The sequence below is a fragment of the Lactuca serriola genome, chromosome 8, assembly GCF_051521515.1.
Source record: "Lactuca serriola cultivar US96UC23 chromosome 8, Lser_US96UC23_V15, whole genome shotgun sequence".
Lineage (NCBI taxonomy): Eukaryota > Viridiplantae > Streptophyta > Magnoliopsida > Asterales > Asteraceae > Lactuca > Lactuca serriola.
The window spans coordinates 269785414-269799188 of NC_136415.1; the positions used below are offsets into that span (position 1 = coordinate 269785414).

At 35.9% G+C, this 13775-nt stretch overlaps 1 long non-coding RNA gene across 3 annotated transcripts; it reads left to right on the forward strand.

Moving 5' to 3' along the window:
- The first annotated feature begins 5271 nt into the window (after nt 1–5271).
- LOC145070179 (uncharacterized) lies at nt 5272–7620 on the forward strand. 3 transcript variants are annotated; one of them, XR_013689854.1, is made up of 4 exons: nt 5273–5804; nt 5941–6448; nt 6699–7196; nt 7277–7620. It is a non-coding gene; the product is annotated as an uncharacterized LOC145070179 (long non-coding RNA). The 3 variants fall into 3 exon arrangements; XR_013689853.1 differs by having other exon boundaries at nt 5272–5804; nt 5935–7196; XR_013689852.1 differs by having other exon boundaries at nt 5272–5804; nt 5941–7196.
- The last annotated feature ends 6155 nt before the right edge of the window (nt 7621–13775 follow it).

The following is a 13775-nucleotide window of genomic DNA, read 5'->3' on the forward strand; positions in this document are numbered from 1 at the left end:
CGATGCATAATGTATTACATAAAGATACGATACTTTATCAATCTTCTACCATAATATCTTATGTGTCACATTCTTATAATTCGAATTATGAAGAGGGATGTCATAATGATAATCGAAATTTTGAGAACGCACTATGTATCCTTGACTAAATTTGTTAACATTCAACAACCTAAGCCTTTAGATTTGAAATAAAGCATAGTATTCTCTCCCTTAATTATAGCAAAACAACTTTTCAACCCTTACAACTTTGCAAAGTATAACTCTTGTTTTCTATAATTAATATTGCTAACTTGCAATACTTGACATAATATTCATATAAGCATAACACTTATGCTCCCACTAGCTTTGACATGTATTCAGAAAACAGCTTAACTTTCAGAAAACAATACCTACTGAATTTCTTAAGTTCATATTTCTAATACCTAATGCTTTGATAATCATATATCTAAGCTTCTCAAACTTATACACCTTTGCCTTAGATAGCTCATATGTGTGTCTAAACAATTCAGACTAATTGCCAAATCTCACAATTCGAATCATGGAAAGGGATATCGTAACCATAATCGAATTTGAGAATACAATTTTCACAATTACTATCTTCTTAAAATCTCTCTTAGTGAAAGCATTTCCTTACATTCATTTTCATGAAGGAGGGAATCTTATGACACTTAGATTTTAATGGTCTATGTGTTCCTATCCATGCGAATTTGTCAAAACCAAAGTTTGCGACAAATCCAAACTCATATGGACCGAACTTTATCAATCTTGATTTCTTTCCTTATGGTAACACGAGTTCCCACCATGTCTTCCAAGTAGTTAAGCAGCTCATCCTTTCCTATCAATGTACTTTTCATTGATCAAGGTGCTTGCCTTTTATGCATTCAAATGAGAACTCATAGAACTCACATGCATAATTAACTCAATTGGAACGACACAGAAACAAGATAGTGTCAACACGATATGTTGTGAACCTCAAGTCGTGTGCTAGTGATGATCGATAAGGTTTATTCTTGATTAGTTCTTGAACTTTTCAAGACCATTAAGACTCCCACTGACTCCTTGACATATAATATTCTCTTGTTAATAAGCATTTCTCGACAAACAAATATTCAAGAGTTAGTGTAGCTTTTATCAAGACAAAACACTTCACAAAATTGGTCCTATTTGGTCTTTGTCTTATCCAAGAAATCACAACTTTCCATATTTGATGAATGTTATAAACCTTCTTAAGACTTGTCACTCAATGTCACAATCTTAACTCTAAGACTTGTTTTTGGAACGAAGTATGATTGACTTCTTGATTTAACCATTTCTTCAATTCTTGATTCCTCTTCTCAGACATACAATTGTACTAAGACTCATTTAGAGGATCAATTGAGATATGGTTCTTAATCATTAAGACCTATCATAAAACATAATAAAAGGTACTCTCCCTTCTTCTTAGAATAGAGAAACTTTTATCTTTCTGCCTACTTGATTCTTCTTATCCGTTCTGCTATTGATTGAAACTCTTTCAATCAACTCAGAATTACACTTAATCTTATAAGTATAATCATATTTACTAAACCTTTAGTAAATCATGAAGAATATCTTTGTCACTCTTGTGGTGGACTTGATCAACACACAACTTTGTGTACTCGATCTCCTAGTCCTTCACTTGACATTTTTTCAACGAATTAGTCTAATTTCCATATATAAAATTTCTCATTCATCATGCAACCAAGTTGCATGATTCCAAGTCTCTGTCCAATTGAAACTTGGGCGATGAGAAACTCTCCCTATTTGGTAAATTCTTGACATTTACACAAATAACATAATCCATTATTGCTAATAACTGAAATATTCAAAATCAATCTTTCATGCACGCCATTGCAAGGATAAATAAATAATATAAAATCAAAATTTATTTTATTGCGGAAAAATTTGTCCTTACAATGCAATTCAATTGGAAACTATGTTAATACGTATTTCATAGCAATCTATTCTAACTCCAAGTAGTAGCTCAAAATTCTAATCTTTAAGCAATGCGATCAAAATCCATTTCTTCACGATTAGATTCAGCTTACTTCTTCCCTTAAGCTTCCTCTCTTTTCTTCGATCTTATAAAACATCAAAATGTAATCTTATTACATCATGTATTAAGAATCTAGAATAGGAACTTAAAAGAGTTAGTTAACAGATTTTACCTGAAGTAGAGCCATGCATCTTGACTCTCCCATCTCTTAGATTTGTCAGGTAGTTAGGGCAGCTTCGTCTCCAATGCCCCTTCTCTTGGCAATAAAAGCAAATGGACTCCTTTGGCACAACACATTGGACAATCATAGACTTAGTTCTTTCTAGACTTCCGATGTTGCCAGTGCCCATTGCAGTTTGGGAGTTTGACTCACCAGACAAATTTGCTTGACCAGCATGCCAATTCATTTCTAATTCAGCAACTATAAGCAAATAAGTGAGATCAATGAGGGTCACGTCATGATGCATCATATAGTACTCTCTAACGAACTCACTATATGATTCAGGAAGTGACTGAAGAACCCAATCAACAGCCAACTCGCCTGAAATCTCGACACCCAACATCCTTAACCTATCGATTTGTGACTTCATCTCTAAGACGTGTGTACATATAGGTTTCCCATCTTCATGTTTACTTGCCAAAAGGGCTTGAGTGAGTTTGAACTTTTCAAGGCTTCGAACTTGTGGGTTAGGGAGAATAATTGGAGGTGGTGGAGGAAGTGAAGCATGATCTCTTGTTCCTCGATCATATCCCGAAATATCATCTTCATGTGGAAAGCTTGTTCTATGGGATTTGGGAAGACCATAGCTGTCATACTTTGACATCTACAAAACGGAAGAAAATTCAAGTTAAGTTGATTTGAAACCTTTATGTGACACCCAAATGAAACATCAAGGCTAGGATCCAACACAATACTCTACAACCTAGAAGAGGGATGCCGTAATCTAGTTGCAGAATATTTGAAGGTAGGTAAATGACGATTTACCAATTTCCACAATGAAAAAAGAAAAGGAAACTTAATTTTCAAATGTATTGAAAACTCCTAGATCTTTTCAGATTCATTGAACTTTTCAATGGCATGTTTAAATCTCGACATGCCCCTCGATTTGTGACTGGGATGCCAAGGATTACAAAACAGGGTGTGAATAACCATGCAAACTTACATGGTGCCCCCAATGATATAGTCACCTATTCGATGTGCCAGTTAACCACACACGCTCCACCGAAATATGACAAACATTGAGTCACCCTTTGCTACCTTTGCTTAGAACCATTTAGTGTGCCGGTTAACCACACGCGCTCCACTAACGTCTTCGCAAGGGCACAAAGTGTAATTTCATGGAATTGCATCAATTCACTTTTGCCTAAAGTAACTAAGATTGGGAATTTCGTAAAAAGATTTAGTTACTTTATACATCATTATACTTTTAATGGAAAGGGTTTGCCCTATCCTACCCGTTCGGCTAACGACCCTCCACCAATCTAGGAAGTGGTGGGTGAGATTGGACACCCATTAAACGACCATTTTATAGGCCATAGCCTTATACCCCCCTTATAGATCGGCTTCGTGAATGAGGCCTACTAACGTTAAGACTAGCATTTAAGTTACACATATATAATATTAGACTTTTAATGTTATACATAATATAAGGGTGTATTTTACACTTTTAAAATACTAGGTGGTTTAATTTTATAAATTTCACTTTAATTAAATATAAACCATATCATTATGGATTTATTAACACTCTTTTAATTATACACTTAATTAATTTAATAAAACCATAAGGGTGTAATTTGAACTTTTCAAAATTAGGCTTTTAGAATTTTGACTTTCTCAAAATTAAACCTTTTAATCAAACAATTTAAATTCCAAAACTTGAGGGCAAGTTTTGAAACTTTTCAAAACATAAGCAAGAACATTCTAGATCAAATTACAAATAATAATAATTAACCAATTAATTAGTAATTATCTAAATATGACCTAATTCAATTTCTTGCAAGATAATCTATCAAATAATTCAAATAAATCAAGTTTATCACATAAGGAAATGATTATCTAATTAATTTGACAATTATCTTTTATTTTGGTAAGGAAATCTTTTAAATTAAACAATTAATTTAATCTAATCCCTTAAATCCCCTAGATTTCGAAATTATCAGATGAGATAAATCAAAATCTTTAATTACCAAATTTAAAAAGTTAAAGGATAATTACAAGATATGGCATTATCCAAATCCCTAAAATTTAGGATGTAACCTTAGGAAGGAGCAATTTCGAAATCCAAGGGTTGGATAACTCTAGATTTCAAAATCTTGGAGGCTAAGGAAAGGGTTTAAAACCCTATCAAAAAATCGCCAACTAGGGTTTTGCAACCCTAATTGCGAAAATTACCAAGCCCTAGGGTTTACTAGCAATAAACCCTAATTTGTCAAGTTCACACATTAGAATAATGCTAACTGAAAACAAAAACCAATGGCTTTGATACCACTGATGGGTTTTCCACAAACAATCCTATGTGTGCATGCAACCCTAGAGTTGGATCTATGTTGTCACTATTAGCTATACAACTTTATGAACACAAAAAGAAACATGGCATGCTACTATTATTTTCGAAATTCATATATAAAAATAGAATACATACCTTTTTTTTGTTATATAGCAATAAAAATTAGTTCCTTGAATTTCCTTAGCTCTTGAAAGCAAGTACCACAAGTGTAATACCTCTAATGGCTCACAAACACACTAGGTGAAAGGATGAATATGGGAGAGAGGAGTGAAGGGTATCTTGCCCTAGATTTCGTCCCTTTTAGGCTTTCCCAAGGCTTGGACGAAATCTTAGTACCTTAGGTGCTATTTATACTTAAGGCTAACTAGGGTTTCAAGGTGTAAACCTTAATCCCTTAGCTTAGGGCCTAAGCAAGTCAAGGTGTAAAACTCCTAGATCCTTCTAGGATTTTCATTCAAGCCTTAATAAAGGTGATCCAATGGCCAAAAGCCTCAATTATTGAATATTACAAAATAGCCCCTGCACTTTCAGTCAGTTCCTTTAATCCCAAAATTAATTCTAAATTAATTTATGATTAAATACTAATTAATAATATGATTCCAAATTAATATATTATTCATATAATATATCTTTACTATATTATTAAACATATTGCCTATTTCTTGAAATTTAAGAGGTATAACTATTACAACATGGTGTACAATCTTTTTAAGCTTTAACTCATCGTATCTTTACTGTATCTTAACCCTAACATCCTCGACAAAACATCAGACGCCATCAAACCCACATCTATTCTATCTCTCTTCTTACTTGCTTCAGTTTCCGGTGGACCTTCAGTACCACCACCCTCTCCACTCTCCTTCCGCCGTCGCTGCAAGCTGTAGAAGGTAACCGGAGATCCCTTCATCCATTAAGTGTTATGTGCTCAATCAAATGCTCATCCTTCTACACTGGATGATCGACACCCTACAACACTACTTTTCTCTACCTTTGTTTCTCCTCTCAAAACCATAATCGCACATGTGTCTGCTCAAGAAAACAATAATGAACATCCAGCTTTTAAAACCCTAATATAGCCACCGTTATCGTCACCCCCTCTATCGCTCATATTATACCTTATTTCAAGACGAGAAACCCTAATCCTATCATGTTATCACCATCAACACCAACGAATATGTTTCTACCTTCTGTCTCAGGCTGCACACCAGTTGAAGCTTAGTCATCTGAGAAGTTAACGAGATTAAAGAGATGTTTTTTGTTCTGAGGATACTTTTAAATTATAGGTACGATCTTGTTTCCTGATTATTGAACTATTTTCAGTGCATTGTTGGCTATACTCAAATATTTTCTTATTAATTGGAATTTTATTTCATTTTGCACGCCATGTGTTCGATGAAATGTTCGATTCCAAAGCTACAGGAAGCGATGCTTAAACTTGATGTAACAAAAAGGGTAGTTGAGGTATGACTTTAATTCCCTCTTCCTTGATCATCCAAAACAATATCTAAGGTTAACACTTTTCCCCAATGCTAATACATTTTTTGCTAATTTCTATATTATATTTTTCTATTTAAAAGCTTGCTATATGTTTTTTATTCATTTCAATAGGGCTTGATTGTTTGATAATGCCCTTTATGAGTGATCATCAAACCCAAGTGAGGCTGAAATATTTGCTTATTAATTTAATAAATTTTAAAATTAATCGTGATGGCTGGATGAATATTGATCAACTTATTCAAAAGTTGTAAGTGTTGTTCAGCTATTTGATCTATTGTCACTTGTGTATGTTTTTTTAATTGATTCATCTTTTTTGCATCCTGGTGTTGATATTTTCCCTGTTCTTGCTGGAGTTGCTGATGGAAGAACATTTGGGCTAATGACATTGCTGAATCTGTTGGGATTCTAGAGTCTCTTCAGGATGTCGTTGGTAAAAATTTATGGTTTTCTGTAGGAGTCTGGTTTCGTTGGTAAAAGTTTATGGTTTTCTTTAGGAGTCTGGTTATAATGTTTTGACAAATAAATGATCGGTTTTGCATATTGTCATAAGTTCTTGATCTTGAAAACTATCATTTTTTTTACAAGTCACTCTTGAAAACTATGGTATATTTTTATCATACTTGCAAGAATAATGATTAATTTGTAAGGAAGTTCCAAAAGTGAAAGAATGATTTGTGCAGACAACATTGTGGTGTCAACCTCCTGCTCCCTCCTCCACACAGTTCTTAATCTTGTAAACGAAAACAAAAACAGATACCCTTTAACATTTTCAAGGTACTCATACTCTGATTTCTTCTCTATGTTTCTAAAAGTCTGAGCAATTTATAGTGTTATGTTTTGATGGCCCATGCATTATGTTTTAGTTAATAATTAGTAAATTTAGGTATTCCAATTGTCTATTTTGGGTTGCAGGAGTAGGTGCAAAAGAATTTAGTATGCTTGTTCAATGCCAACAATTTTTGATATGGCCATAGAGGCAGAATCATACATATCGCCCTTTGACACCACAAGAGGAAACACAATCTATATGCTCTTATTTGTTATTTGGTTTTAATTTTAATTAATATTTGTAATGGAATTATAACACTTTGGGTGTGCTGGTTGGCCAGTTCAGGGAGGCTTCTAATAAAAACAACATTGCTGAATTCAAATTGCTCTTGGAGATAGAGATTGGATAGGTAGTATTATCTTTAAAACTTTATAAATATCCATTCCAGCTTTTATTAGATTTTTCTGAAAATATTTTTTTTTTCTTCAGAATTTGAAGCCTCTCCCAGCACCTAAAAAAACAGAAGATGAGATACTTCTTTTCTTCAAGCTTTACAAGCCTGAGAAGGAACAACTTTGGTTAATCAATTAAGAAATTCAACAATTTGCTTATTCCCGCTTTAAAAGGTGTTGGCCCAATCTTCATAAAGGTTCGAGTTTTCTATTTCTGGTTTGATTGAAAATAACAGTTTGTGTTCAGATTAAAAAAAAAAACCCCTTCTAAATGCCCTTGACTATACAAATCATGTATTTTGTTGCTATGTATCTGATTTGTGAAATACAATCTGGTCAAGTGTGTGTTGCTCTGTAGCACCAAGTAAATTATTGAGGTTATCTTCATCTGTTACGAAAAAAAAGCGACATTGAATATGCTCAGAACCCAAAAACCAAAAATCAGAGGTTCTAACTACTGATCAGTAGCTTATAACAGTCTATGATCATGTCACGATAAAAGATAAAGTTAAACAATATAAAGCTTACTAAATGATAAGTCAAAAATATAAATTTATTTTTGACTTATCATTTAGTCAAAAATAAATTCGGAGCATGAAATTGGGAGCCTACCATAACATTCAACATTTCATTAATTTGGTTACTTTTCTGGTATTAATTGTTACACTTCTTGATTCAAATTTAGCTTGTATAAAATATGATGCACACCTTAAAATATTAATCATTATAACATGATTTTGATCAAATATTATGTATTTACTCATAGGTGGATGTTACTTAGTATAATGTGTTATTATTTATATTGAGTTATTTGTTACTTTTGACTTAAAAGTAACTTATGGTTGGAATGGGATTAAGTATTACATCACCCACTTAAAGGGACGATGTGGCCTTAATACTACTCCAAGTAAGCTTAAGTCAAACATTAATATTACAAAGTCTAAACCTTAATTTTTGGTCAACATTTCTTAATATATTATAAGAAAACGGCTTATAAATTTTATTTGTGAAAATCAACCTATAATTCTCAATTTTAAGTAACGAAATATCTATCAATGTTCGCATTTTTAATGCCAACTCCATATTTAGACTTGTGAGAGTTTTGTTGTAATGTTAATTACTATTTCGTTCTTATAGCTTTGTAAACTTTGAGCGTGGTCTATATTTTACATTTTTAACATTAATTGTATATTATTTTTTTTAGTAATTTATTTCATATTTGAACCATTTATGTTGTGATGTTTGGTAAAGTGCGGTTTCTATGCTTTGTGTGCTCGGTGAACCTACATATTACAATCTTTTTAGTGTGATATTGTCAAAAAAAATTCTATTTTGTTGAAACAATACCTTTAGAAAAAAGAAACCTATTGGCCTCGAATTAAAAAGAATCTAATTGTCATAACAGAATTATTTGTTGAAAAAAAAAATTTCATTCATCGTCCTTAGTACCTCTTTAATGTATTATATAGGTGTTTTAAATTGGTGGGTACATCAACATATTTTATTTTTAGTCCAAAATAGAAAGTACTACTGTTTTTATCTCAAAGATAGTAGATTTTTATCTTTATCCCAAAGTAGTAGTATATTTATATTTTTAAACCAAAACAGCATACGTATATTTGTTACTGTGACAACCCTATTTTTCCCAAAAAACATTGTAAACACTCGAAAGCTAAAAACAACGAAATTAACCTCGAAAATAATGTGTTCAAGTGTCTAAGTTGGGATGCATCAAATATTAGATATCATGCCAAGGTTTCCAAAAACATAAAGAACGCTCAAAACCGGGTTATATTGAAGAAATTATAACCACTCGTATATTCACGACACGACGTTAAAACATTATTTGACGTAAAAAGTAAAATCTCAATAAAATGCATTTTAGCCTTAAGTATCTAAACAAAAGTCGTAGATCTCGTTGAAAGGTGAGCGTGCATAAAAAGATCGCCCAAATTGGACCTCGTATGAAGAAGTTACGGATTTTCAAAGTTTCACAACAGTAGTAGAGAGCTAAAAACTCGGATTTAAGATCGAGTGTTATTTAGCTATCGCCACCTAAACGGAAGTTGAAGATCTCCTCAGTAGTAATAAAACGATAAAAAGACAAACGAAAACCGACGTCGAATAAAGAACCTATGAATTTTTAACGAACTTTAGGAGGCCCGGCCTATTAAAATTATATCATTAAAAATAAAGTCAAAACTAGCCGACGGAGTCTAAATGAAAGTTGTAGAGCATAATCTCACCTACGCGTGGATATAAAGAACGCGAAAAACGGAGCTCGTACGCGAAAGTTACGGAATTTAGAAGTCGGAAGCCAGGATTACGCCCCGCGTAATGAGGGAGTACGCCCCGCGTACTAGACCCAGAGTCGAGTCCCATCGGCCCGCCCAAGCTACGCTTAGCTAGACCCGAGTCGTAAGCCATGACGCCATATTACGCCCAGTGTAACGACGTACGCGCCGCGTACGTGAGTACGCCCAGCGTACTCCAAAATTACGCCCCGCGTACTCACTTTTCCAGCACTATAAATAGATGGCATCAGCTGCGAGTTTAGGCACACTTTCTCAAATCTCCAGTTACTCTCACACACTTCCAAGCACAAGAAGCTGTCCCGACGACCTTGGTTTCCGCACTCGAGCCCCCGACGAAAGATTTACGCTGCAGAGACCCCCGAAGAGCCCGACGACGCAACCATCCGCGATCGAAGTTCTGCTCAAACCTAGCCTCTCTCTTTAAACTTAACGAGTGAGTTCATACCCCTACTTTTCAATTCTTTTCATGTTTTAGGGGGGAATACAAGTACATTATAAGTCGAAGTATCGTTTTTATAAACATCTTTATGCTTAGAGGGCTATTATATCACCAAGTTATTCTTACTAAATGAAAACATACTTTTGAGAAGCTATAACAAGCATAGCTAACAAGTTATTCATACGTTTTACATATACATCTCGACAAATGAAATGCTTTCAAAAGAAGTAAAGTCTTTATTATCGTAAATCTGTTTATACCTAGTAATGTGAGACAGCTTCACGTACGTTCGAGTATGCATTATTAAGTCCTGTATTATATACCATAATCCCTTGTAGGGGGAGCGTGATACTTGTGTATAGATCTATACGGGATTGACAATCCCACACCTAAGCTGTTAGCTACAGCTAGGCCGGCAGGCCTGGGGTGACAAATGTCATAACAATTCCAACGCCTGAAGAACGTTGTTACAGGCCATCAATGTCAATAGCATGGTTATAAAACTCACATAAAAGTATAAAAACAAGTTTGATTTACGAGATTTATACATGCATTTCAGTTTTCCATTTTATTGTTAACACAAATTTTATCCCTATTATTCAAGCAGGGAAAACACTAATGCACTCCAACACGGGAAACTTTTCAAATCATTTAAAGAAAATATTGGATTTTCTGAAAACCTCGTTCATCGATTTACTATCAAAAAGGACATACTTTTCAATGCAAAACAATTATGAACTCACTAACTTAATTGTTGACACTTTTTCGAAACCACTTGTATTTCTCAGGGAATCAGTAATACAGGTAACCACCAGCTTTTGGAGAAGGAAACACTAAAGATGTTTTATTATGGAACATTTATCATCTCATTGTAATATTCTTTTGCTATTATGTATAACGCAACAACATACGTTTTCATTATATATGTGATGGTTGTGTTACTTTCTTTACAATATTCAATGGTTGTGATACTACGTGAAGTCATCCACCCCCGAATGTTTCCGCCATTCTGGTTTGGGGGTGTGACAGATTGGTATCAGAGCATTGTTTATAGTGAACTAAGTATATCGAACCACATACGATATACAAACTATAAATGCAAAGGGGACCAAAAACCCTCTGATGAAACATTTTCATGAACAAAATACTTTCTCTTAAAGATATACATTTTTACAAGCATGCATTAATCTCGTATCATAACAAGTTTTACTAAAAAGTATTAAGGCAAGTTACGACACTACGATTGAGCCCCGGGGTATGTAATCAGGTCGAGAATAAATACTGATCAACTATATTTATCCTGGATTTGAGCAACATACGTCGAGGAATGGTCGTAGTGGACAACAAGCCAAGAACTTACCAAATACAAATTATTTTAGTTTCGCCAAATTGTAATATTAAAGGAGTATTAATAAAAATAGTTGTACAAATTATAGTTAAAAATAGTAAGTCGTTAAATAGAATTTTCTTTTCTTATAAAATTCTCATACATCCATCCTAGTACAGACAAATGGCCAGATTCCATTTACCAGGAGATCCCTAATACCCAAACCAAGGCAACGGCGGTTGGATAGAAGAAGACCCGGAGGAAGACCCAGAGGAAATCGAAGAAGAGGTCGAGGAAGAACCCGAAGGGGTTATCGAGGGAGAATTCGAAGTCGAAGTCGGAGAGGAATTCGAAGTCGACGAATACATCGAGGAGATTTCTAGCGGGACAGACTCCGAGCCAGAAGTGTACGACCCTCCCATCCCTCATCCTCCCGAAATCAGACCATATCAACCGGGACCCATTCCCATGTGGGGAAGTCACCTCTACTACTGGAGCCGCCAGCAAGGTGTACGCCCTCCTTTCGGCATGTGTCGAGATTTTTACAATGTCAGTGGGGGAAGCTCAGCTGATCGAGCACTTCCTGTTATTGTGAACGCTATAGCTACCCAGAACTACGAGACGGACAGGCAAGCAACCAGAGTTCGCGAGGTCAATGCTGCTACCCAAGGTAACGCCGCTGACATCCGCCGTTTGGAAGGACTACATGAGAATACCCAAATCCACACGGGGACACTTCAGAATCAAATGATAACGGCTCTGGCAGAAATAAGAGAGATGAAGGAACAACAAGCAGATCTTGAGAGGCGACTGATGGGAGTCAAACGGTCGGATGCCGAATCTAGCTCCAAACGTCGCAAGTAGAACTTGTTCGAGCCCCAACAATTTTGTTATAGATTAGGATTTCGGATAAAAGTTTTTCCTTTATTTCCCTTGTTTTCCCTGTTGTATCCGTAATCGGAGATCTCTAGGAGGATCAAATTTTCCCGAACAAGATATGCAATGTAACACACCTCAGGTGTGACCTATATGTATAAATATGAAGTATTTCTTATTATATACCTCTCAAAAATTTCGAGTTTTAAATTTCTATGCCTACCTTGAAACCATAAACTAAAGTCAAAACAAATTACAAGATACAACTAACACACGATTTTCAAAACATTAGAAACTTATAGTATTCATTCTTATTTTTTCTCTACCAGAACATGCCTCCTCGTAGATCAACACGCAGAAACTCAACTTCAACACCACCTCCTCCAATTATGGACACCGTTATGTTCCAGACTGCTGTAACCGCTGCTGTAACTGCAGCAATGGCACAAATGAGCAACAACGGATCGGGGGGAGGAACAAACAGTTTTACAAATGGCCAAGGTCAAAGCCGTTCAGGGGTATGCACTTACAAAGACTTCACCAACGGAAAACCTATTCCCTTTTACAGGACTGGGGGAGTATTGGCTCTATCTCAATGGATAGAGAAAACAGAAGCTGTATTCGAAATCTGTGCATGTCCTGAAGAAAGCAAAGTAAAGTTTGCCGCTTTTACTTTCTCCGAACGCGCCCTGACATGGTGGAACGGCCACGTCCAGACACTAACCCTGGTGGTGGCAAACTCCATGGGTTGGGAAAACCTGAAAAGAATGCTCCTTCGAGAATACTGCCCAAGAGGCGAGATTCAGAAGCTTGAACAGGAACTGTGGAACCTCTCGATGGTAGGTTCGGATATAGCAGGTTACACCAACAGGTTCAGTGACTTAATAACGCTTTGCCCAGGCATGTTAACCCTGGAGAGCCAAAAGGTCGAGAGATACATCTGGGGACTATCACCCCAACTTCGTGGAAGTGTGCTAGCTTCCAGACCCTTGACTTTCGCCAGCGCCAAGGAACTAGCGCAATCACTTGTTGATCATGGCGTCTGTCAAAGAGTCACGGCTATCATGGCTGAACCAACCAAAGGGAACAGCAGCAATGAAATCAATGCCAACAACAACAACAACAAGAAACTTTGGAACAAAAGGAAGGGACAAACTTCACAAGAACCTTCAAAGAAGCAAATGGTTGCGGTTCATGCTGCTACTACCCCCACCACAACTCCTGCTACCTCTGCGCCAACAAAACCATATGCGGGAATTCTGCCCAAGTGCAACAAGTGCAACTACCATCACCATGGTATTTGTCGCGAGATGCACTGCAAGAACTGCGACAGGAAAGGGCACACAGCTCGTTTCTATAAAGCATCGGCACGACCAAGCACTCAAGTTTCGGGCACTGGAGTAAGCCGGGCGTGTTATGGGTGCGGAGAGACTGGACACTTCAGGAGGGATTGTCCTAAGGAAAGAAATATTGGCGGTGTGGGGAGAGTGCTGGCAGTAGGACAGAGAGAAGCAATAGCGGACCCCACGGTGGTTACGGGTATGTTTCTACTCAACAACACTTATGCATGCATACTTTT